We start from the raw sequence: 24,204 nt of genomic DNA on the forward strand, positions 1-24,204 counted from the left end.
TGAATTTCGCTGCAGGAGTTGATGTTGAAAAAGCTGCTAATTGAAAGTGCGCGCTCTCTTTTAATTTTCCGATCGAAAAAAGGGGGAAGAGACGTAAAAAGCGCTGATTAAACTTTACACGCGCTTCGATAGAACGATGAGCAACTCGTCCCGTATTTTTGAAGCGCACTCGGTGCGTTGAAAAAAAATATATTTTTTCTAAAAAATCCAAATGAGAGCGAAAAATTTGCATCGCTGTAGGGCGATTTTACCGAATGAATATATATCCCGGCAGCAGGTATTCTCCCTTGCACGGCGGTAGGAAATATCCCGACAAAAGCTGAGCTAATAACTTAACGAATTTCCAGCTCCGGAAGTGTCAAAGCTCCGCGTCGGCTTCCGCTGTACTGCCTTCCGGCATTTTCGCGTGCCACTATTAGGCGCAGCTCCCGGGAGCGGAGTATAATGAAAAAAAGTGACTCTTAAAAGACTTTGCGCTAATACTGGACAAATTGACTTACACGACCGAGAGGGTATAGAGATCTGCGTGTGTGTGTGTGTGAGCGAGATAGTGATGTATAGGGTTGGGGCTTTTATTTCGAGAGGTGGTTTTAGGGGGATTTTTCTTTGGGTGCAAAGTGACTAATGGCGTACGGTCTTTGTGGTTTTTCAATATACAGTATACGAAAAATGTGAAGATCTAACAGTTTTTGACATAAAAAAAGAAACGAATCAAAACAAGCAAACGCTATTCCTCTAAAAGCCGCTAAGTCTCAACACCCGTTCGCAAATCCCTTCAGCCCCGATCACACACGCGCGCATTCCGATCGATTTAATTCGTAATCGATGCTGCGTCGCCTCTTATTCTCTCTCTCTCTCTCTCTCTCTCCGCTTCTCTTCGTCACTATATACCTACACACGCAGGGACGCACCTTCCACTCTCTCTCTCTCTCTCTCTCTTCTCTCCTTTGTCTCCCCTCGGCCTTGCCTCGACCAAGCAGAGTGAAAGAGAGTGAACGATCCATCAGGATCGTGAGATTGCATTTCCCTTAGCGGCATTTCTCGGGAATGCGCGCGTGTACAGCTCGCGCGACGAGAGAAGAAAGAAAGAGAGAAAAATGACGGCGACGTCGAGCTCTATATTTATATACACCTACTCTCTCGCGGCCGGCTTTCCGAATGAATTCGAAGACGAAAGAGAGACGCGAAGAATCGACTGATAAATTGTGTATGTATGTGTAAGGCGAATTGTTTATTGAGTAATATTGCCGCTGCCTTATACCTGATACGGAGGAGAGATGGACGACTGCCTCTCGTCGTGCTCTGTACGGAAAGACGGATTTGTTTTTATTGGGACGCGCGTGTTTGTGCAAATGATTTTTGCGAAACTCTGGAATTTATTGCTTGAATAGTGAATATTCCTCGCGCAGCGTTTGAAATTAGACGTATACAGGAGGAGAAGGTTCGCGCATTGTAACGAGCTGAGAATTAATAATTCCGCTCTCCACGTGGGCTATTAATTATCCTTACACACAGATATTTTGAAAATTGATTGCACCGCTTGCCTTGAACTTTCTCCTCTCGTGTATTAGATTATTAATCGTGTATCGGGCGTCCGAGCGCTTGAAGTTTCCCCAGCATGTAATGTGCATCTCAGCTCTGATGTGAAATCAAGCGTTTACGCATATTATATCACGTTCATCATAAATATCCGTCCGACATCACAGTGAGACCATTGACAAAACGAGAAACTCGCTGTGTAGACTCACTGTCCCATCGTGATTAATTAAAAGCCCCAATAACGAGTGTGTGCTCGTCGATGAATTTTTCTTCCATCCCAGAAAATAAAAGATCGCAAGTAATAGACGAGCCCCTAATTAAGCCATCGCCTAAGCTAATAGTTCCGTCGAAGCCCCGCAAAATGTGCCTAGAGCCGCGAGTGTAATAAGAAGAAAAGAGCAAAACGTCGTCCTGGAGCAGCTGAGAAAAGCCGGAAGATTATCATCGGCTGTCTCGAGGCCCATAAAACCCCGATCAAAGCGAGAGCAGCGTGTCTCTCAAGTCCCCTTCCCCATAGCGTATAGCTGTAGAGAAAACGATTGCTCGCTTTCGCGGGGCGATACCGTAGTCGTGACTTCGAAGCCGCAAAAAAGGGGCGAAAGAGGAAGAAGAGTGTACGAGTCGGGACCGCCTGGGTAGTGGCAGTCTAGTCCCGGGGACCGTTAGATCTCTCGGCCCATTTAGCCATGGGAAAAGCCCGTGAGCAAACACCGGGGAATTGTCGTTTGTGTCGACTGTGTGTACAGTAAGGATTTTGGGTTTGACACATTTTTTACCCTGTGAGGCTTGTACCCGGAATGGTAATTGAATCGTTTGACTTGAGGTTCGGGCGTCTTTAGCGGCAGGTAGTATTGGCTCTGCTACTTTTACATTTGCGAAAATTTGTCAATTTTTACCGCATTGAGATATGAAATGAAACTGTTACAACGAAGTATTCAGTGTACAGTTTTCAGTATGGCATAGCTTAGTAAAAGTTCTTCCCGAAAACTGCCTCAAAACACAGGAAGCGCCACAGCAGGTTCCCTCGAAAAAATTCCGTGTCGCTCCTAATGGAGACTATCTCCGAGAACTCACTAGCCTCCCACACAACAGCCATTCAGGACAAGATCAAAGATACCAGCTCCGTAACAAAACGAAAAGAAGCTGTAGCTCAGACCTACGAGAAAACTCTCCAAAATAAAAAAGAAATCTCGTGCTTTTTGTCCTATAATACGCGAAAGTTATTCCCAATCTCAGCTTGCAACGATGCTATCGTCGACGAACTATATACCCAAGTCGCGATCGCACGTTTTCTCAGCCTTTACCGAGTATCGTCACGAGTGATCTTTGCACAAAACGACAGGACACCGTCGTTAATTAGTCGCGCGAGTGATAATAATTGGTCTCTTTCTCTTTCGACGTCTTGATAAATTCAACAGCCTGATGTACGTGTGTGTCCGGTATGAAAAACGGTAGTCAAACTTGCAATTCGAACTTTATTAGCGCATAATAAAATAATCTGGAGCCTCCGTGCTCTCGAAAAACTACTCGGCAATTTTCTCGAGCAATATCTCAATTCCACCTCCTCGAGTCGCCCGCGCGCGCGAGTAAAATCAATAATGGATCGAACACGATTACCCCGTGTAAAAACGTGAGAAATAAAGCAAGAAAAGGGAGAGAGAGAGAGAGAGAGAGAGGCCGCTGCTGCTGCTCTCTTATCCAAAAAAGCGAAAAAGAGAGGAGCCAGCTAAAACCCAAGGGAGGAAAGACAAAAGAGAGGGAGAACAGGTTTTCTCTCTCTCGCTCTCTTTCTACGTGGAGGAGGAGGAAGAGGCGAAAGAATGCGTTGCACGATCATCGCATCAGCGGCACGACTGCCGCCAGCGCGCGCACTCCTATTTCTCTCCCTCGGCTTTGCCTTTATGGATCCGTGAGCTCGTGTGCGTGGGTATGTGTGAGCGGGTAAATGTGCCCTGGCAACAGCCGAGGAGAGGGACGACGAGATGCTCGCGCTCTGATGCCGGTATTTCTGTATTGTTCCATTGCGTTCGCGGACTGCTGCAGTCTCCGCCGCCGCCACGGCGCAGTTTACCTGAAGAGTTGTAATTTTTTCGGAATCCCATAATACTGGCTCGCATTTTCTATGCGGCCTCTGCGCAACGAGATTTGATCGCTGCGCGAGGAAAATTTATCGTTGGATACGTGTGTGTGACGTTTTAAGGAAGAACGAGAGATGTTGCTTATTGCGAGAGGAACGAGTTCTTTTGAAAAATGCCACTTGAATTACATCGTCCCTCTGTTTATCGAATACGGGCGAAACCATCGTACAATTAAACTCGATAAGAGTTCGCGATTCACGTCACACCGCTTCGAGCTCATACATAAAAGCTCAATTTCCGTTGACCCAGCGAGATTACTCGAAATTCTCCAGCGTTGGAGAAAAAAGCTCTCCCGAGCTCACACTTATCGAGAGCCGGCTCGGTAAACAGCTAGCTCGTGTCTCAGGGAGACAAAGCCACCTACTTCGAGGCTATTTCGCTCGATCCTCGAGACTCCTCGGCGTCGTTAACACCCGCGCGTCGTCCTCGTTATCTCTGCGTGAAAAAACGCACCCTCGGGGCCGTCATTGGAAACGGCGGGAGAGCTGGAAACGAACTACGCTGTGGCAGTTCTTTGGCTTTCTAAATTGAAAGGACGGTATCGTTGCAGTTGGGATTTCATTTTTTTTTCGGGTTTGGGTTGATCTTGAGGAAAATTTTCAGCAGTGATCACTCCTCACCTCTGCAAAAGGGAAAGCAGGAAATCATAGCTAAATACGCCACACGTATATACAAGCAGCCAAGCTGATCTTACAGCAAAAGTATTATTAAACGCTTAACACGAGTGCAATTAAGGCGCGCTACCGTGGGCTTATTTCGATTCATTTCGCCGCTGATAAATTACAAGGGCCATTAGGCGCGCGAGAAAGAGAGAGTTAACGCGCTCGTTTCACGCGAAAAAAGGAGCTTCAGCCTGTTGAAGAACGCGAGAGGAATTAAACGCCCCAGGAATTGAGATTCTTTCCGCGCGTTATAATGGCATATCACGCGCGACGTAATCCGATTTAATCGTCTCTGTATAATTATTGCACCAGTAGGCTCGCTTCCGTCGTTTGTCGCGTACGAGGTGTGACTTTGACAGACGGAAGTGTTCGCACCGATGAGCGCGCTCGAAACTATATACGCAATTTTCGAATTAATTTTGAAACCTTATCGCACCTTTAAAATAATCCGATATCTCACACAAGACAACCGTATCCAAACGCATCAGCTTTGGCTCATCAAGGCGTCGAATCTCAAATTCAGTCCAGCGTCGCGAGATAATACGGATAAAGCATCCTCAGCGCGTGGCAGCAGCAGCAGCTTTCAAGCTTATATCGCCAGGTGTTTCGCCGTACTCTCCACTGAGCGAGTGCATTCGCGCCTTTACTGCAAGAGCTTCTGGCTTTATTAGGCTAATTTCCGCGCTTCGGGTTATGTATCGCTGAAGTGCTACGCGGTGGTGGTGCAGGGATAGAGAGACGTTTGCGCTGATAAGAATGACGAGGGAGTTGTTGCTGCGGCATGTTTATGGCCTGTATGAATAATAAAGTTATCAGGGGGGTTTTAGGGAAACGGCTTGCTCTCGAGATGGCCCGCCATATTTTGCTTGTCACGGGGCTGTTTTGCGATCGCGATTTTGGTCTGAGAGTCTGATATGCTGAATTTGTGCTTTGCATATTGCGCAACTAAATTCATCTTTTTTTGTTTTTAATTTTGTCCAGATATTTAGATGTTTCTGTGTAAAAAAAAAACACAAAGCGAACGAGCTCAAACCGAGCAGATTATACAATCAGCGCACGTAAAAACACTCTCGATTCGAACCCGCGAAAAAAAAATATTGCATACAACACAGAACTAAAACTTATGAATAACTAACGTATGAATAACTAATCCAGCAGTTTCCCAGAAGCCAATTCGCCGCTCGTGTGCGTAGTAAAACATTGATTGACAGTCGAGCCGGTGCGTCTGACCTAATGAATCCCCGAACAAATTTTTAATCACATCAATTTGCGCGCTAACCAGATCCAGCAGTCACGCGCGACAAAAGAGCGTAAAAGGCTGTCCCGCTTCTGAATCAAAGTTATATCGAAAATCCCATTTTCCGCGCGGCAATTAGTACTTATTCCTCGCTTTTAAAATTCAATCAGTCGCGGCCTTTCAGGCGACGAACGACGCGCTAACAAGATCACGGCTCGCCTACGCGCGCGGCCTACTGCTGCGAATTAATTTCCCCCGGGACTGACCTTCTTTATCTAGTTTAGCGTAGTGCAGTATTAGTGGTTGACTTTAGTTCGGTTTGGTTATTTTACAGAGGAAGAATCAGTCTCAGCCCTCTGCAGTTTCACGCGCGCTGAAAAATTCACGAGAAGCTGGAAACGGCCAGTCAAAGCTGAGTAGGATCATTAGCCGAGCTCGTTATACGAGTACAATAATTACAACGATTTCGCCCCGGCGAAAATTCAAAGTAGCCCACCCACCTCTCGACGTCCACTTGACCCGCAAAAATTCCTCAGCGACGAGCTCGGCAGTTCATAATTTTTGCACCAGCTGCCACGCGTCCTCGAGGCTCGTTTTTCTTTTCGTTTTACCGAAAAAGGGGGCCACCATACGACGAGCGCGCGATTCGGGGCTCGAATTCCCGCTGTAATCCAAGATGCGGAGGCTGCTGCTGCAGCAGGTTCTTTGGGGGTGCGGAATGGAGTTTTGATAGAGACGCGATTTGTTTCGCGTGAATATCGGCGCGACGAGTTTGACGGGGATTTGGCATTGATATGGCTTTGTTATTTTGATATCCAACTTTCACTCACGAAGCTTTGTCAAGAAAAGTTCCAAAATTACGTGCACGATTGAACGAATCGAGGACTTTTTTCTTTCCGAAAATTTTGCTAAAAAATAAATTTGAAACTGAAGACTCGTGTAGCTCGAATTCGCCGAGTTAAACTCGATACTGTGTAGCTCGCAGGTCGATTTTCGGAAGTTTCGACACAAACACGCAGTGTCATTTAATCGGGTTATCTTCAGTTGCATAATAACGTATCGAGTTTCCAAAGTTTACAACCGATAAATACCAAAATTCATCTTGTTAGTATTTTCATGTATTTTACCTACACCAAGCAACACCAATAATTCCCCTCCAAAGCACACCCTCGTACCGCGCAATTCACCCCCATCATACCCCAGACCCTCTAACACCAATAATCATCCTCTGGCAACCGTCAATCTCGGCAAAGACTAAAACCACACGGCCAAAAAAAGCACACCACCTCCGCCTCGAGCTGCAAAGCTCGCACCGCGCGTACGCATCGCGACCCGAGAAAATTTCTCTCGGCTGGTAAGTGTATTCTCGTGGGCAGTTTTCGCGTGACGCTCTCGCGGCGCGTATAATAGCATTGTAATTTATGCGCGCCGCGCGAATTTCCGCAATGCGGTTCCGTTACGGCGTGGCGCAGGAGAGCGCTTATATAATAGCCGCCGGCACGCCGCCACCTCCTCTATCTCTCGGACGTTTGTCGTGTGGGGAAGCGAAGAAGATTTTGTCGAGGAACTGCGGTGATTATTACGAAAGGAGCTTCAGGCGGATGCTCCTGTGTATTATGGCTATCATCTGCGCGCGGATGCCGAGAGAGATTGTAGGGTATGTTTGTTGGATTTTCTTTTTGGCGAGAGGAGTAATTCGCGCGTGCGTAGGTGGCACTTTCTGGGATGACGTGAAAATGCGTTTGATATTTTTTCAGCGAGTTTTCTGCATCGCGATTACGGTAAAATTACACGCTGTTGTTGTTGTTTCGACGGGCGAATGTCGCTGTTACACGAGAGAGAGAGAGACGGGGGGGGGGGGGCTTTGTTTATTCGAAAGGAAAAACACGCGAATAAGCGTGTTCCGAAATTAACGTCGCCTAAAAAGAATAACATTTAAACACTCGGGTGTACGACGGTTCATGTTTGTTGTCGCGAGGATTTATTTCGGATTTTAAAATTCAAAAACACCCGGCTATGGTGTTCAAAAATATGCAAAGTGATTTTTGCGAGTTTCCGTATAGAGTGACGAGTCGCCGTTACCCTCGCGTCTTACTCCATCGACTACAATATATCGAATACAAACTCTCTCGACGCGCGAAACGAAGCTCGGGTACGAGGCCTTGAATTTTCCGTTTTGCGTGAGCTTTTGTTCCCCGCGGATAACGTCACTGGGGCTGTATTATATAATTTTCAAGGCTGATAAGGTACAGCGGCACAATCATTCGCGTTTGTGAGCTCATCCTCGAACGTAAGCAATTTTTCTCGGTAAAACCTCTCGCGCAGAAGGTAAAATCTCATTACGCGTCGGGCGATTTTTGCGAGAGAAAGCTCCGCTTGCTCACTGTACTCTCGTAGCGATTCGCTTCCCTGCTCTCTTCCATGTGCGTCTCCTCTTAAAGGAAGAATCCAATAACGTGGGTTAGCGAGAAGCTCCTTTGTTTTTAGAGCAGCGGAGTACGTCTCTCTGATCTTCTTATCCGCGACATTGCCGGGAAGAGAGAGAAAAAATTGCTCCGAGTGAATCATATTTCTCTGGGAAAAGGAGAAAGAGAGCAGGAGATCCAATCGCATTATTCGAGCTGCGGGTATTACCATGTCCCTCGAAATTAATCCGGGAAAACGTATCAATTGATTTCAGCCATTGTTCCGAGTGAATTTCCAATCGTTTGGTGGGCAAAAAAAGCGAGGATCGATGGTAATCGAGCTATTGGACACGCGCGAAAGCACCGGGGAAAAATTAGCCATCGCGCGCGCGCGCAACAAATGCCGGCAGATCGGACGGGCGCCAGGAAAAGCAGTATCCAATAAACACCACAAAAGCGCTTGGCTGAAATCGCTTATCGCGTTTTTGGCACGGTTACAGTACACACACATACTGTGTAACCTAGAGGTTCGCTCTACAAGTGGTTGACCCGCGAAGCTCGGCCGTGTGATATCACTGGCTCTGTACTGCACTGGGTGGAAGATGGATCATTGACGGGCTGTTGTTGTTTTTTTTTTTTAAATATATTTATCCAATATTTTCTGTGTTGTTTTAATTTGTTGGTTAATCCATGTCTTATTTTTCAGGTATCCAGAATCAGCATCAAAAACTTGGACGACTGGAGTGCAGTTGATTGGTAAGTACTCCTCTCATTAAATAACCATAATGTACCTACCATATAATAATGCCACCCCAAAGATATCAACGAAACCACTACAAGTGGTTTTCCCACACCCAAAAATACCATACCATCTGACGCACACCTCGATCTACGCACGCGTGTCAGCGAGCAATTTTTTCGAAAAAAATATCTCCCCCTTGCAATCGCCTCACATGGTTAATTATGGCGCCTGAGACTCGCGGGTCGTGCCGTCGACGTCATTCGATGTCGTTGGCGAAGGTCACGGGGGGGGGGAGCCGAGGGAATAAATATGACGAACAACGGTGCGTTCTCATGGTTCGCTGCGGCACGATTTTGGCCTAGACGCTAATGTGCGACTGGTCTTTTTCCGAGGGGTTGCGGGAATACGAGAAAAACGCTGCGTTTTGGTGTGGGTGGATTAAATTTTCTTTGATTTATTTCTATTCCGAACATATGCATGAATTATTTTTTTCTTCTACAGAAAACCACGTATGTGAAACATTCGAAGCAGTTATGCAAATGTCATCGTCGCACTTTTTATTCGAGTTTCGCAATCCATTGTCATAATAGCCAACGGCAAATTACACAACGCCAATATCGCCCATTCGAATGCGACTCAAACTTTCCCACATATTACCCCTAATAAACACCTACTTCTCGCTGTACTTATTTTCCGACTTATTGCTCTTATTGCCCGACACCTCGTTAAAACATCGCCGATATCGAACTACGACCACCACCAACGCAAAAAATCGACTCGGATATGTGCGGCGAGAATTTCCGCGGGCTATTTTTCGATACACTCGGAATGCGGGAGCGCCTCAAGGCCCCTCGACTACTTCGCTAGCGATTTTTCTCAGGCTCTCGTTGATGGTTGCGCAAGTCGATGCCATTTTCCGCAAGCGCGAGAGTATAGAGACTGCGCGCGTGTGCATTATAATGCGTGTGGGTTTTTCTTTGCACGCGTTTGTTTTTGTCGCTCGCGCTGATCAATTACCGCTGCGTTTGTTTGCTTGGTTTTTGTTGGTTGGTTATTGGGAGGTTGTGCTTTCCTTTTGGAGATCGATTTTTAAGCGAGGGAATGGTTGGCAGAGTATGAGAGTTGTTTACTTCGTTTTAAGACTCTGTTGTACTGTTGTCTTGATTGCTATTGGCAACTAACTCAAGTGATTTAAATCTTGCTATGTATGTGATTAGTGAATGGTATTGTCTGGAAACGCCTCACTTATACAGGGTGGGCCATTTTAATCAAACCAGTCTAATAACTCCTAAATTAAGCCATGAACAGAAAAATTGTTGAGATGAAAGTTGTCCAGGATCAAGGGGGACATCTTTTTGTGCAATTAATTTTGACCTTGAACTCAAATTTCAAGGTCATTTGAAGGTCAAATTTTTTTAAAAATAGGAACCCCTATTTTTGATAGCAGATTCGGAAAGAACAGGAAATTTTACAAGGTCAAAACTAATTGCACAAAAAGATGTCCCCCTTGATCCTGGACAACTTTCATCTGAACAATTTTTCTGTTCATCGCTTAATTTAGGAGTTATTAGACTGGTTTGATTAAAATGGCCCATCCTGTAGTTGCACACTATTACAAAGTGCAAATATTACGTTATTTGCCTTGTTTGCACGAAACCTTTGTCCAGTGAATTGAAAATTCCGTTGAAACGTTTTAATAAGTCGCTCGATTAAATTTAATTCGTATTTTATTTGTTTTTTAACCGACAAAGAGATACCTTGTTTATCGGTAAATACAAATATATCAATCAGTAAAAGCTTTCGTACATATCGACGAGATTTATAAATTCAAAAGAGTTTATTGCTCACATGCAGCGAGAATCGGTATACTCATTATTTATGTCACGAATATTGCGAGTTTTAAATTAATGAAATATCGGAATTTTTTATCGAATCGTATTCAATTAATCATTGTTAGAAAATTAAGTGTACCAGAGCTTTATATGACTAAAAAAAACTCAAATTTATACTTCCAAGAGTATCCAAAAAGAGTGTTTAGCATGTGAAAGTATTATAAATTTTATTAAAAAATCGATGAAATTTTCAATCAAGCAATTCCTTTGCACATGACGTCAGCGGAGCTCAATTTCGCGAAATCGCGTCGGATCTACCCCGCAGGGTCCGGTCGGCGGCCTTTACTCGCAAGCGACCAATCTAAATTCCCGGCGCGCCTAACTTGACGGTCGTACGCGTATCGGACCGCGATAAGGCCGAGCGATCGCCTTTTTTTTTGGTTACGTTGGTATCGGTTCTAGCTGATAAGCGTGACGGATGATGCGGTGAGTGATAGATCGGAGATTCGATTGAAAGTGATTTTTAGTTATTTGTCGGATTAATTGCGACAAAGTTGGCTGAATTTGACTGATAGCGAGCCGTGTTTGTGGAGTGATAAGCGGATTAGCATAAAAAACCAATCGTGAGAGCAAATGAGCGATTGTGATGCGTGACTTTGAGGTACTCTGTAAGTTCGTTGGTTGACGTGAGTTATAACATTGATTTATGAAAAAAAAGCTATGGTTATTTTTTGTTATTAAGTCCCAATATACAACTAGTGAAGCAGTAATTGAAATAAATCAACAAATGCACCGAATATTTATAAAAATCATTCACACATCAGTTATACGGATAAAACAAACCAGTTCCCCACTGCAGCTACCGGCCAGCAGTGCACTCCGAGGAAAATGTAAATTTGGAAGTGAAAGGCGTAAGTCCCACTCCTCGACCGGTCGGTAGGAGAGTGTGGGTCTTGAAAATCGGTAAAAGTTAAAGCAGCTTAAATGTTGCTGTGCGGTTCAGTGGTCTAGGGGTATGATTCTCGCTTAGGGTGCGAGAGGTCCCGGGTTCAAATCCCGGCTGAACCCAATTTTTTTTCTTTCACAGAAAAATTGTATTCGGCAAGTGAAAGGCGTATAAGTTCTGCTTCTTATCTTATTGGCTTGAATGTAGGTGCCTTGAAAGCCTGTAGGTGTAAGAAGCCTGCTATAGATATGTGGTTCAGTGGTCTAGGGGTATGATTCTCGCTTAGGGTGCGAGAGGTCCCGGGTTCAAATCCCGGCTGAACCCACTTTTTTTCTCGCGGGAATCGATTGTTCAGTGTAATTATCTCAGTTTGGGTTAAACAAAATTTTGCATTTTCGGGAAATTTATTAAATATGATCATTGAAAATTAGTCGACTGGAATTTTGCAGTTACGTATAATATTTTAAAAATTCTTTCGTTGTCTTCGTCAATTTACACGATATTTTATCTTTTAAGTGGTTGTTTAGAATTTTTAGAGGCGAATCATTGGTTTTTTTTTTAATTTAATATTGCATATAAATTTTATATCGCGAACTGTAGTTTTAAAGAAAAATATTTAAAACAATATTCCCGAGTATAGAAAACGCGTTTATTGATTTAAAATAGAAATAAAAATTATATACAACTATTATTTTACATAAAATTTCATTTATTCATATAGATAAATTAAAAAATACTAAGATGTATTATGTTTATGCTCTGCTTTACGGAGGAGAACATTCAGTACAGATTCCTGTTTTATCGGCTTTGAATATTTCGTATCTCCGCGCGTATACATACGACTAAAGAGAAAGTACTTACGCCATCGTATACGTACCACCGAGTGCTTACGAATGGTAGCATTACTTCACGAGATAAACCTCCTTGACGCTACGCTTATACGACACAAAGAATTTTCTTCGAGAAAAAAATACCCTCGACAGACTTATCAACGCGTATCCCGTGCTTCTGAACAATCCAAATACTCGAAAACCGACGCAGTAATCAACTCTAGCCGTTTCCACGGCATCGTTTCCCTAATTTCCGTAAGAAATATCCCCGCGCAGCATGAAAAGTAGCCTTAAAAGAGCGGAAGAAGAAAAAGCGCGTTAATTCTCGCCTCACACGCGACGACATCGAATATCAAAGAAAGAATATATAGGCTCGCGGCCAAAAGGTAAACAGCCGCGGAAAAATAGAAGGGAGAAGAAAATGTATGTTGCGCGAGAATAATTTTCCGCATTCCTCCGCCACGACGTTTTTTTCTCCGCTGCGAAATTTCACAACGCGCGACGCCGGAAACAATGCGATTATGCTCCGCGACGGAAACAAAGGTTGCGCGCGCGGATTCCCTCGCGCGTAAATGGAGTAAAGCGGCGTTAAAAGTGGAGGAGCAACCATATTCGAGTATGATGCGCTTGTTGTTGTTGTTGTTTCGGTTTTGTGCGCAGCTGTAAAAAAGCTTAGAGAAAAAAACGAGAGCAGCGAGCGCATCGTTTCTTCCGAGTGGCATCGTTGCGCCGATTGTAACGAGTGCGAAAGAGAACGGATTTTGTAATTTGACGTGGCAGTTACTTGACGCGTTGCTGTGGTTGTATTTTACACACTAGAGGCATCGAATTTTCGATGTAGCGAACGGGGTGATCGAAATAACAACGAGTAGTTTCGCCACAGCGATATTATATACAATCCTGGAATTAACTCGTTACGACCGTAAGCTAATAACTAAATTTCGTCATCTCAAATACACACACACACACACACGTAAATACCGTAGTAGCTCAATTACAATTTATTTACAACCGCACTCGCGCTCTTCAGCTCCGGCTAATAAAAACATTATTCCTCGAAATTGATTTACAGCCGTTCAATCAACTATAAACTCTCGCCTCTGAAATTCCAAACTATTACACAGCACGTGTACACAATCGAAAAGAGGGAAAAACTCACAGTCTCCCGCGAGCGCTTTAATAATTACGATTTTTCAATGGTACACCACTAGCTCACTCTCTCGCGTAATTCCATACAATCAGCCGCGCCATTACCGCGCATTAGCAAAATCACCGGCCCCTGCGCACCTCTCTCGCGATTTTCTAATGAACGACCGCGCGCGAGAGTATATAGAGACGAGTTCAATAGTCAATATCCGAAGGAATCGGTTATTGCGCGAAACAGCGCCGTCGTGTTGAGAAAAACGGTCGCGCGCCGATATGAATTGCCCCGCGCGTTCCGCCTTGGAATTATGTCATAAAGCTTTGCATAATGTCCGATGATGCGACTCTTTATACTGCCGGCTGTATCGCGTCCGTGTGTATGCTAATGTGCCGGCTCTCCACAGAGTTTTTCATTTATATTCTGTAATGGATAATCTCGTATCGATTGTGCGCGATTAGAGACGGGTACAAAGTATTACCTTATATTTTGAAACACTGTTGCGTCGGTAAAGTCGTTAATTCCTCGCTAATTACGCCGTAACATAACCGTCTTGTTCACGCTTAATTACTCTCGAACTTCCTTAACGACAGCGTCGTTCCTTTGACATACGCACTCACACACCCCTCAACGAATCAATTAATACTCGACTGATTCCGAGTGGCGACGGATCCTTCCTGACGTTCGATCTCGAGATGGAAGAGCCTCGTTAAGGTGAAGTCGCTTTATGTTCTTCTTTGTCAAGTCGAGGGGTGTACAGTGTCGCAACGACGGTTAATCGCCGTGTTATAGACTATAAGCAGCCGGAGAACCGGTCGCACTTTGTTTAAACGGCTTTTGGCTAACTATGATCGTTCGAAATTCACGGCGTGTTACTTGATTGATTTCATTACTAGCCGTTATTAATTAATCGCCTCGACGCATGGATAATGTCGAATTATTCGTCCAATTACGAGTTATCGTGGTAGCGCGTAAATATTTCTCGAAACGGCAATAAAATTAGTAGATACACGCTGTATTGCATCGTTTAATAGCCCAGCGTGCTTCGCATAATCGTTTTTATATTAATCGCCAGTAGACTGCTTTACGACGTTGCGTTTTCTAAGTTTTACGACATAATTAAAAGATAAACTCGTCTATAAGAAACGCCCGCGGATTATTTCAATCACCGGAGGCATTTACTATTAATACATCCACTGTATATCCTGTCCCGTCGACTCATCGCGCGTATATCAGCAGAAATTTTAATTCATCGTATGATCGACTTGGAAAAAAAGAAAAAGTTCTCGCGTTCAATTACGACTTTCTTCGCTACCCTCCTGGTGTCCCATTAAATCAACGTAAAATAAATCCCAAGGCAAATGAAACGTCGACAACACATCCTCCTGCGTGATATCTCGCGATCCATCGATATGTACGCCGCTTATATATAGAAATATTTACCGACCGTCGAAGTACAAATAAGACGTCACAGGCCACTTCCTCCCATAAATCATACACACATGCGCGACGTTCGTGAAATCCGTCGCGCAGCCGAGTATAGAGCAATGACACGTCGAGCTGGGGGGCATTAATCATCCACTCGTGTTGCTGCTGCTCGGCATCTCTTCGAGTCACTCGAGAAGCACAGAGAGACGTATATAACGGCTGCTGCTCTCGAGTGTTTCTTCTCGTCTCTGTATAATACTCTCGAACTCTTATACCAGTCGCTTTCTCTGCCCTTCTTCTAATGTTGGACGACACTTTCCGAAGTCGCGAGCTTTGATGAAAGACTGCAGTAGCGAGAGCTTTGCTCGGTTGAGCTTCCTGCGAGAAGAGACGTTTATTGCGCTTGCCCGAGGCGACGGCTAGAGAGCGAGAGGGTAACTCTTTGATTTCGGGAGTTTGTCGCGTGGTTCGCTGCTTTTATTGAAGCCTTTCCTAGGAAGAAAAGAAAAGAACGCAGGAGATTGATAACTTCTCGCGTTCGACGCTATAGCTTTTGTAATCCTCGACTTAACGCTGCTGCTTCGTCAAGATTCCGAAGCTCGTGCTCTCCCGAGAGTTTAGCTAAAGTTGACTCTGGCCGCGTGTCTATAGTCTGTCGAACGCGGTGGATCCTATAGCCCCTGTGATGTACACTAGATTTTGTCCCGCCGCATCATCGCTTCTCGGATCCCAAATCCATTACTCCAAACTTTCGTCGACGTGCATTTCGAAGGTGCTTTTTTCTTTTTGAGCCGCCGGTATTTATTTTGCACGCACGTGTGGGAGTCGGAGAAGCGCACGAGAGCTGGATATAGTTGCGGGAAGATTATTTTTAAATACGCAGACTCCCGGATGAGTGTCTGCGTTTTTATACGATTAACCCAAGGTCGCTCGGGTATTTTCGAAAGGTCTCGAGAATTCACGTGGTGGGCCGAGATTTGGGGAAAAATTTTGAGTTAGAGATTAAGTGGATCGTCTCCTGGAAAGTACCGTCGATGTTTTTAATCGATGGAGCACAATGCGGAAGCTCCGCTTCGTTCGCGTCGAGTAATTGACCCAACGCTCGTCAATCTAACAGCCTATAAATAAGCTGCGTACGACATCGTCGCCGGGACGCGCCTTTCTCGCTATAATCGCTAAAACTGGCCAACACATTTTTATACTCCACTTTACCTTTTCTATTCGCCTTCCTTGAACGTCTATTTCTCCTCTCGGAAATAAAACAATTTCGCGGAATCGTGAGACGATATTTTAAGTAGCAGTTCGTCACACGTGTCGAGAGATTCCAGAAAAATTGCTTCGCAGCCTTTCTACCAGCGAGGAGAATGGAAGCGAGTTTCTTTTAGATCTCCTTGGAATAAAGTTGAGAAAATATTTTGAAAAATTTTATTTCTGCGCTCGGAAATCAAAAGCGACGTTCTCTTGCGCTTTTTAAATTTATCTTGGAAAAGCTTTTTAAAACGTTCAAATCACGCTGAAAGTCGGAGCATCAGAAAATTGAGCTAAAATCTCCGAACACGCATCTGTCCCGTCGTCGTATACGATATACAGTCACGTCTAAGCGCTGCTACAAGTAAACTCGCTTAATCCCGGTTAAAGATAAAGCAGCGGAGCTTAATAGTCGTATAGAAGTTGTTTGCGCTCCGCCGACGACACGCGACGTTCAACGCTTGATCGGTGAACGCGATCTCCGACTGCATAGCTGTCTGTCTGTCTCTCGGGCCTCAACTTTACGGGACGCGCTATTACTATAAGCTCCGCTAATGCGACGAGGAGTAACAACTCGGTATATGTTAGGCGCGCGTCGCGCGAGTTTAACGCCGCCGAGTCGACTATAGTCAGAGAGATTATTTGGGAATTAAGATACCGATGCATACGCGGGGGAGATGCTTCGCGTAAGTTGTTGCTTGAGATTTATTAAAAAATGGTTTGAAACAATTTGCGTACTAACGCGATGAGCAGATTTTTAATTCGGGGCTTAACTCTGTCAATAATTCAGTCGGAGTGTAATCCAATGAAGATAATGCGCCTGGATTCTTATATTCGACTCGCTGCGGCTGTAATCCGATTTCCGACAAGTTTTTCACGCTAGCTTGGCTTTCGCATCACTGTATTATGCATCATGTAGCAGAGTTTCCATATTCGTCCAGCAGTGAATTTCCCATGTTAATACCGCGCGACAAACATTAAAAGAGCTTATTCGTTGAATACTAATTACTATTTTCCGTGCACGCTACAATTGAGCGGAAAATTCAACGGAGAGATTGTTCGCGACGTACAAATAAAGGAAAAATCTCGCATGAATTTTTACAGGGCACTCGACGTCGACCGTAAAGTCAGCAATCTCGCTAAACACGTAGATATCGCGGCTTTCTTTATATTTCTTCTCGTGCGGATGTTTCGCGGTTGTATCGCGTATACGCTCACGCGAAACACCCGCCGCTTACTCGCTCTTCCCATCCGAATGACGTCATTTGGCGCAACACCGGTACTGCAGGGCATTCATTCTATGTCAGCGCCGCAGCCCTTTAACGCAGAGAAGCTCGACGTTCGATCCTGGGGTCTGATAAGCGTTTTAACAGCGAAGTCGCGCAAACGCTTTCTTTCTTTTGCGAGACGCTTCGGGGCGTCGAGATAAGGGCTGCACGACAACGACGACGACGCTGCTGATGGAATATACGGCTAAAATGTATCGATTTTGCAAGTTGATTGTGGAAACGGTATGCAGGGGGGGGGGGGGGCGAATTTGAATTTCGAATCGATCGGTTATGTCGAGTGCTGGCTCTTATTGAATTTCAATTGTTTCTATTTTGCGATGAATGCTGGAATCTATATGGATTGTCGGCGATGAATGTATTTGCAATTTAAAAAGGATTACAGTTTTGCATTGAAGATATTCGCGCTCGGGAGTGAATAACGAGCTTTGTTTTCCAATAAGAAAAATGTCGTGCGGCACTTATTGGGTTAGGAAGTTTTGAACAGCTCAGAGCTTGTAAGAAAAGCTCTTTACAAAACCATAAGTCTCTTATCTTCTTTATTTCCGATTATTGAATAAGAATTTCTCTGAGCGTTCGTTGTTTATTTTCGTTGCTATTGTTTCAAAGCTGTGCCGAATAAAAAAATCATTCCCATTTCAGGCAACGCTAATGTCCTCGCCGCCAACACCTCCGCCGCACACATATCGCCGCGTCTCTCGACACTACGCTTGTTATATACAACGTATACGTGGCTGATGAATAGACGAAGATTAACGACTCCGCGTCAGGCACTAACAAGTCGCTCTTTATATTTTCCCGGCCGCTTTTTTCCTCCGAGCGACGACATTCAGTTTTCCGCGTTTCTCTGATGCGCCTATGGCACACATACGCATCGTCGTCGGCGTACACCCCGAGGATTTATGAGCCCCTGGAAAGGCAGAAAAATAAGCTGACCTCGAGATTCGCTGGAAAAGTAGAAAAGTATGTACGGTGGAAAATTTCGAGTCGAGGCGTTAAATGGTAGAGATGGAGGTTTATATGCGCGAAGAAAAATTCCGCGAATGCGCAGGCATTGAAGAGAAGAGATGAAAAATGCCATCGCGGGCGTAAACCTCTTTAGATCCGAAGCTCTAAATGACAGTGACACATGGCGTCGCGTTTTATTCTATAGCGCAGTATAGCAGCAAAAAAAGCGAGATTCCTTTTTACGCGGCGCATAGATATGCAAAATCCTAGATGACGGAAGTGCACTCGTATATATAGGTACGCTCCCTTAATGCGCGTTTTCTCGTTCAGCCGGGGCAAAATGTGAGAGAGAAATTACACTCGAAGGCACTCGCGCTCGCACTACTGACTCGCCGTCGGTTAATGTTATGTAAATAGAGTCGATTTGTCATTTATTATACGCTGGTTCGAATTTTTTTTTCTCTGCTCTCTACTTGTGCGAATTTTATTTCTCGATTCATTTTTCGTGGATGACACCCGCGCCATTAAACGTTTGATAGATTTATTGATTCGTATTATTTCTTAATTTATCCAAAAAACTAAGCCAATCGTCGATAACATGTCAGCGTCTTAACCCGAGCTTTGCAGTTTTTCAAAACAAAGCTTCATAAACCAGAAAAGCTCTTCAATAATCGATTCGTCCGTTCGGATAGAGAGAAAAATTGTCGAGCTCACCGATCGACTACCGTATTCCTCTTGTGTATGCCGGATTGGCACCATGGTCTATGGACATTACGTATTCAACGCAACGACGACGACGACGCCACGGCGCAGTACATAAAAAGCGCGACGCACTCGTGAGAAGACGTACGAGCAGGCGCCAAATGATTCACTCGCTTCGGGCGAAATGACGTTTTTATGCAGATGGATTAAGGGCGTGCGTAATTCTGCCTCGCGTTGTATATTGACTGGGGCTTTTGATGCGGTTTATCGTTTTAATTACTTTTTTTTTATTTAGAAAACAGTGAACAATATACACGAATAAATAACAGTAAAAAGTTAATCGAAAAGAAACAAAGAAACCAATATCCTGACAACAAAGGTCAATATTGAATGAACAATGCATTTTCGAAATTGACTTTTTAATATACGAAAAAAAAAACGCGATAAAACACATCCTCGTGGCGGCACTCAACGCAGTAAAACCTCATACACACTCGGTTGTGCTTTCATCAAACGCGAGCATTATCACCGGCTAGCTCTCGCGTCGTTTTGTAACGGGCGGCAGACGCATTGTTGTCGTTTAATATACTTTCCAACAACTTTTATTTACTCGTAAAGCCTCGAGTAGTCAGCACAGTGCTCGGTCTCGTAAAAAATTTTTCTTCCTTCGCGAGGCAATCTCGCCTCTTTCGCCGAGATATATAACACATCTACTTGTAGCCTCGGGAATGTCGAGATTGAAGAGCGACGCGGCTGGTCGTTTGTTCGAGAGGCTTTGTGGCAGATTACGCATAGTTTCGGGACGATTCGAGGGACGATCTGTAATAAGCTATTACAAGTTCGGACAGCCGCATATATTGGCGAATAGTTCGCGAGAGATAATGCATATGGCGTATAATGAATCGTATAATTGAATTGGGTCAACCGTGAAGTGCGCATTAAGCCGATTTATTGATAATTTCATTGTTATAGTCACGAGCGGGTCTTTCGAAGATTTTGTAATTTCGAATCTTGCATTAGGTTGTCTGTACACGCTCTTTCGCGTTGTTCCACATTGCGTCACAGGCTGTTGTTTCGTAAGTAGACAATTCAATCGATAACCCTATGGTTATAAAAATCCTTGAAGAGAGAACAATCGTATCGAAGAAAAAATACACTTTTCTATCGGCTGCTGCCACAATAATACCCGGGCGATCTTATCTACTCCTCTGCACCGTACCATTTTATTGTCCGAACGAGTAAAAATCCATTTCATCCGACAAAGCATTCCGTATAAACGATTACAGGAAAAAATGCAATAAATTTCCTTTAACACCGGCAAAATCCGTCATTCTCGCTAATCCTCGTCCTCGTCGACGTTAGCTGACCTCCGGCCAAAAAATCCGAATCCCTTGCGAAGCCTCTCTCTCTCTCTCTCTCTCTCTCTCTCTATCTCTCTCTCTCTCCTCTCTCTCTCTCTCTCTCTCTCTCTCTCTCTCTCTGACTCACGGAATCACGTGTTCCGCAGTCGACGTGCGTCCCGCGCGAATGGAGCATTGCACGGGATAAAATCGGCACGCGTTTCCCCACGGGCTCGGACTTTCTCTGTGTCATGTGCGCGATGGGTTATATCGCTTGCCGTTACGCAATCGCTATGATACCTGCGCTGCACAGCTTATACCCTGGTAGAGATGTTGACGATAATATTTCCAGAAATAGGCAAGATTTGTATGAACTGGATAGATTCCAGTCTCAACATATCGGTAGAAATCCCATCTAAAATGACATGAATTCTGGAATATTTCTAGCCATATCTGCTAGAAGTCGTCTGCAAGAGTCGCAGGTACATAACATAACCTTGCTTTTTTGCTTTTTTTTATGGTTCGTAGGATTTGGATGTGCGACCGACTTTTAATTCGCGTGTATACATAATATACATGTATCACTAATACACCTTTGAATAATATTATAACAAATATAATAAGCCACAATTTCAAACAGTTACCAAAAAATAGCATTTATTGCACCCCGGGTAATTCATTACCTGGCCGAGCTAACATTATTTTTTTCGGCATTACTGAATAGATTAGCCCGAGATCTTGAATTTAAAAAAAATTGTCGAAAATGACCGTCCCTGTAAAAAATGCGAGCTATTTGAAACAGAGTAAAACTGTTCAAAAATGCGTTCAAAACGAGAATTTTCGGTTTTTCGTAATTTCGGTTTTATTTGTAATTGTGGCTTATTATATTTGTTATAATATTATTCATAGATGTATCAGTGGTACACCTTTTAAATAAAATTATAACAAATATAATAAGCCACAACTATATGCGTTGATATTATGTAGCGTCTGTCGTGACGAGTAAACGCATGCGCAAAATGTTATAAAATATACGTTAATGGTCGATCCGAGTTATCGGCAAGATTTCTCGAGTATTTCTAGTCGGGATTCTACCGAACGAATCTGCCGAGCCGCTAGGATATTGACTGGTTCAACCAGCCAAATTTCTACCAGGGTACCAGGACGAATATAGCCTTTCGCGAGGCTCCGCACGTGAGTTCGTTGGATATTGGTTTTTGGATTTTTTTTCCATGCATATGAAACTTGTATTTTTTCGCGTTTAGAAACTCTCGATCTAAACAAATCCCGAAAAAATCGCGCACTTCTCAACCGACATGAGCGAAGAAACTTTCATCGGTATACACAGCAGCGGGAGCATTCGTTATACGTACTTGTACACTCTCGCGAGGATATAACGAGCAGTTCTATAACAAAGAGCAGTAACCTCAAAAACGTCACTTGCTCCACTTGGTTGTTATTCACTCCGAAAGAGACCCTCGCGTCGGTGACGACGTTATACCTCTTCTCTGTCTCTCGGGCGCTTACGAAAACGCCGCGCGAAATAGACGCAAGAGCTCGGCCGTAAATTCATCGGAGCGTGCAGCCGGAGCTTCGCGATTGTCTATATACTATACACAGCGGCGAAACTTGTGCTAGCCCGCGAGAGAGAGAGAGAGAGAGAGAGAGAGAGAGAGAGAGAGAGAGAGAGAGAGAGAGAAATTGACAAGGATCTTCTCTGCTCTGCGCAACTGTGCGAACTCCTCCAAAGAAACGAGGAAAGGAGGAGGGGAGGGGGGAGAGAAAGGAAAATGGAGTAATTACGCGGGTTAACGAGCCACGCCTAGCGGCGCGAGGATACACAACGAACGGACGAGTTTTTCGACTGCAAGCCAAGTGAGCGTGTGTGGGAGGTGTAAGAAATGGGCTGTTGCGAGCTCGGGATCTATATAGAATTGTAATGTTCGGCGATGGCTCTGATGACGCTCGGTGAATGAAGCACGGGCTCTGATAACACTTGTGCTCGGTGTACTGGTTGTAAAATATCGGCGATGTATTAAACGCGGAATGATAAACTTATCGTTCTTCCGATCGTTTCACCAATTTTCATTAGTTTATTGCTTTCAAATTGATCATTGACGGTGGTAAATATCACCATATGAAATGAAATTACGAAGAAAATCGTCGGAGTTTGCAGTTATAGCGTGAGTAGCCCACGCAGTGGGCCCACCGTGGCAGTTTACCCCTATATGTGCATTCCGCGCGCAGAATTTGATGAGGGAAACGCATTTCCTAAGTGCCTATGCGCCATCTATCGTCGCTAACCAGAAAGTTGAAGCGTTGCGGGGCAAGGACGGTCCAAAATCATACTGTCTTTGCTTCATGGCTTTCAGAGCCCAACCGAACCCACGACCGATGACTGATTAATCCTTCGAAGGAAAAAATAATGTTTTCCCAACAGTAGCCCTCGTCACGAATGAAGAAGAATCGATGAGCGCGGTGTGTTCTCGGCTGCTCGAAGGAAAAGCGAGGGACTCGACATAAGCGTCAATCACTCAGCGCTAATTTGTAAGTGTTAGCGAAACGGAAGCGAAACTGTACTCCCTATATATGCGAGCTTAAAACTGGCGGTTTGTCGCTCGAACCGCGCGTGGAGATGGATGGAGATGGATGTTGAATTTCGCTGGGACGGTCGCTAATGCCGGGACGAAGCTAACCTAGTCTGCTTGTTCGAGTTGGCGAAGTTTGTCCTTGTTGAGCTGCGGTAATCGCATGTATTTTTATTCTTTGCTTAATCATTACAAAACAAAAATTATTAACAAACGTTAAATTTTTCGAAATCACTCCCCAGCCGTCGAAGATCAATCAGAAAATCTCAAACACGCTGCTAACCGAACCCCTCCGCGATCAATCAAGCAACTCTCGATCGTCACGCACCGGTTCTCAGATCCGCTAAGCCCGCGCAATATTTCCCAGGCCGCGCTGATGCATTCGTGCGCGTAGCAGCCCCCTAAGGCGCTGCTGCGCTATGTGTGCTTCTCTCAATGATTCACCGCACTTCCGCTAACTGCGGCCGCACTGCAGCTCGAACTTGTAAACACTCGCGGGGACAGAAATAGGATCTGCATATTAATAGCGCAGGCGCACGCCAACTTGGCCCCGAGTCTATGTAGCTGTGCCGCGACGCATCTGCTGCAGCTCTTAGCCGAGCCTCTGCGACGTCGCTTCTTCGGACGAGTTTTCTCGATGATGCGCGGTCGGGGCTGGCTTCGAGTCGAAGAGAGGATGGTTGAATTTTTTTTCTTTTCTTTTCTCCTCAAAGTTCAGCCTCGGAATTTCCATCAGCCGCGCGTAAATGGCTCGGTATTTTGAATAATATTCAAATGTAATCGCGGCAACACTCGCGGAAAGTTTCAAGCGTCGAGGCGCGTAGGGAAACTTGAGTTTTGTCACGCGCCGCTGCTGGCGTAAACCAATTTCCTGCTGGATGAGTAATTAGATGTAAATTCATCGAGTATTATTTCTTCGGAAGTCGGCCCTAGTGCCGTTAGCTCCACGTGTAATTTCTGAAGAGGCTCTTTTAAATCGAAAAAAACATCTCCAATACGTACCATCGAACTTTCGCTCCGACTCAAGTACCAATAGATATATTCAATACGACGACTTTGACGAACCGCATTATACCTATGGAATCCACGTCTGTATACCTCGTAAGGATCAATACCGAAAAAGGCCGGTGCGCAGGAGGGAAAAGTTTGCCTCCCGCAAAAGCGTATACGCGCGCCTTTGTAACTCGGCGGA

At 44.6% G+C, this 24,204-nt stretch overlaps 1 protein-coding gene and 2 non-coding genes across 17 annotated transcripts in view; all 3 read left to right on the forward strand.

Moving 5' to 3' along the window:
* Nucleotides 1-24,204, forward strand: part of LOC103317425 — a 219,560-nt gene that overhangs the window by 30,708 nt on the left and 164,648 nt on the right. For all 15 annotated transcript variants that reach the window (XM_031926130.2, XM_031926136.1, XM_031926128.2 and 12 more), the window contains one exon: nucleotides 8,688-8,737. The gene's annotated coding sequence lies outside the window, so the exon portion shown is untranslated. The remainder of the gene's footprint in view (nucleotides 1-8,687; nucleotides 8,738-24,204) is intronic.
* On the forward strand, nucleotides 11,552-11,623 carry TRNAP-AGG. The gene has a single exon. It is a non-coding gene; the product is annotated as a tRNA-Pro (tRNA).
* TRNAP-AGG lies at nucleotides 11,754-11,825 on the forward strand. Its single transcript has one exon. It is a non-coding gene; the product is annotated as a tRNA-Pro (tRNA).

This window comes from Nasonia vitripennis, chromosome 3, assembly GCF_009193385.2.
Source record: "Nasonia vitripennis strain AsymCx chromosome 3, Nvit_psr_1.1, whole genome shotgun sequence".
NCBI lineage: Eukaryota > Metazoa > Arthropoda > Insecta > Hymenoptera > Pteromalidae > Nasonia > Nasonia vitripennis.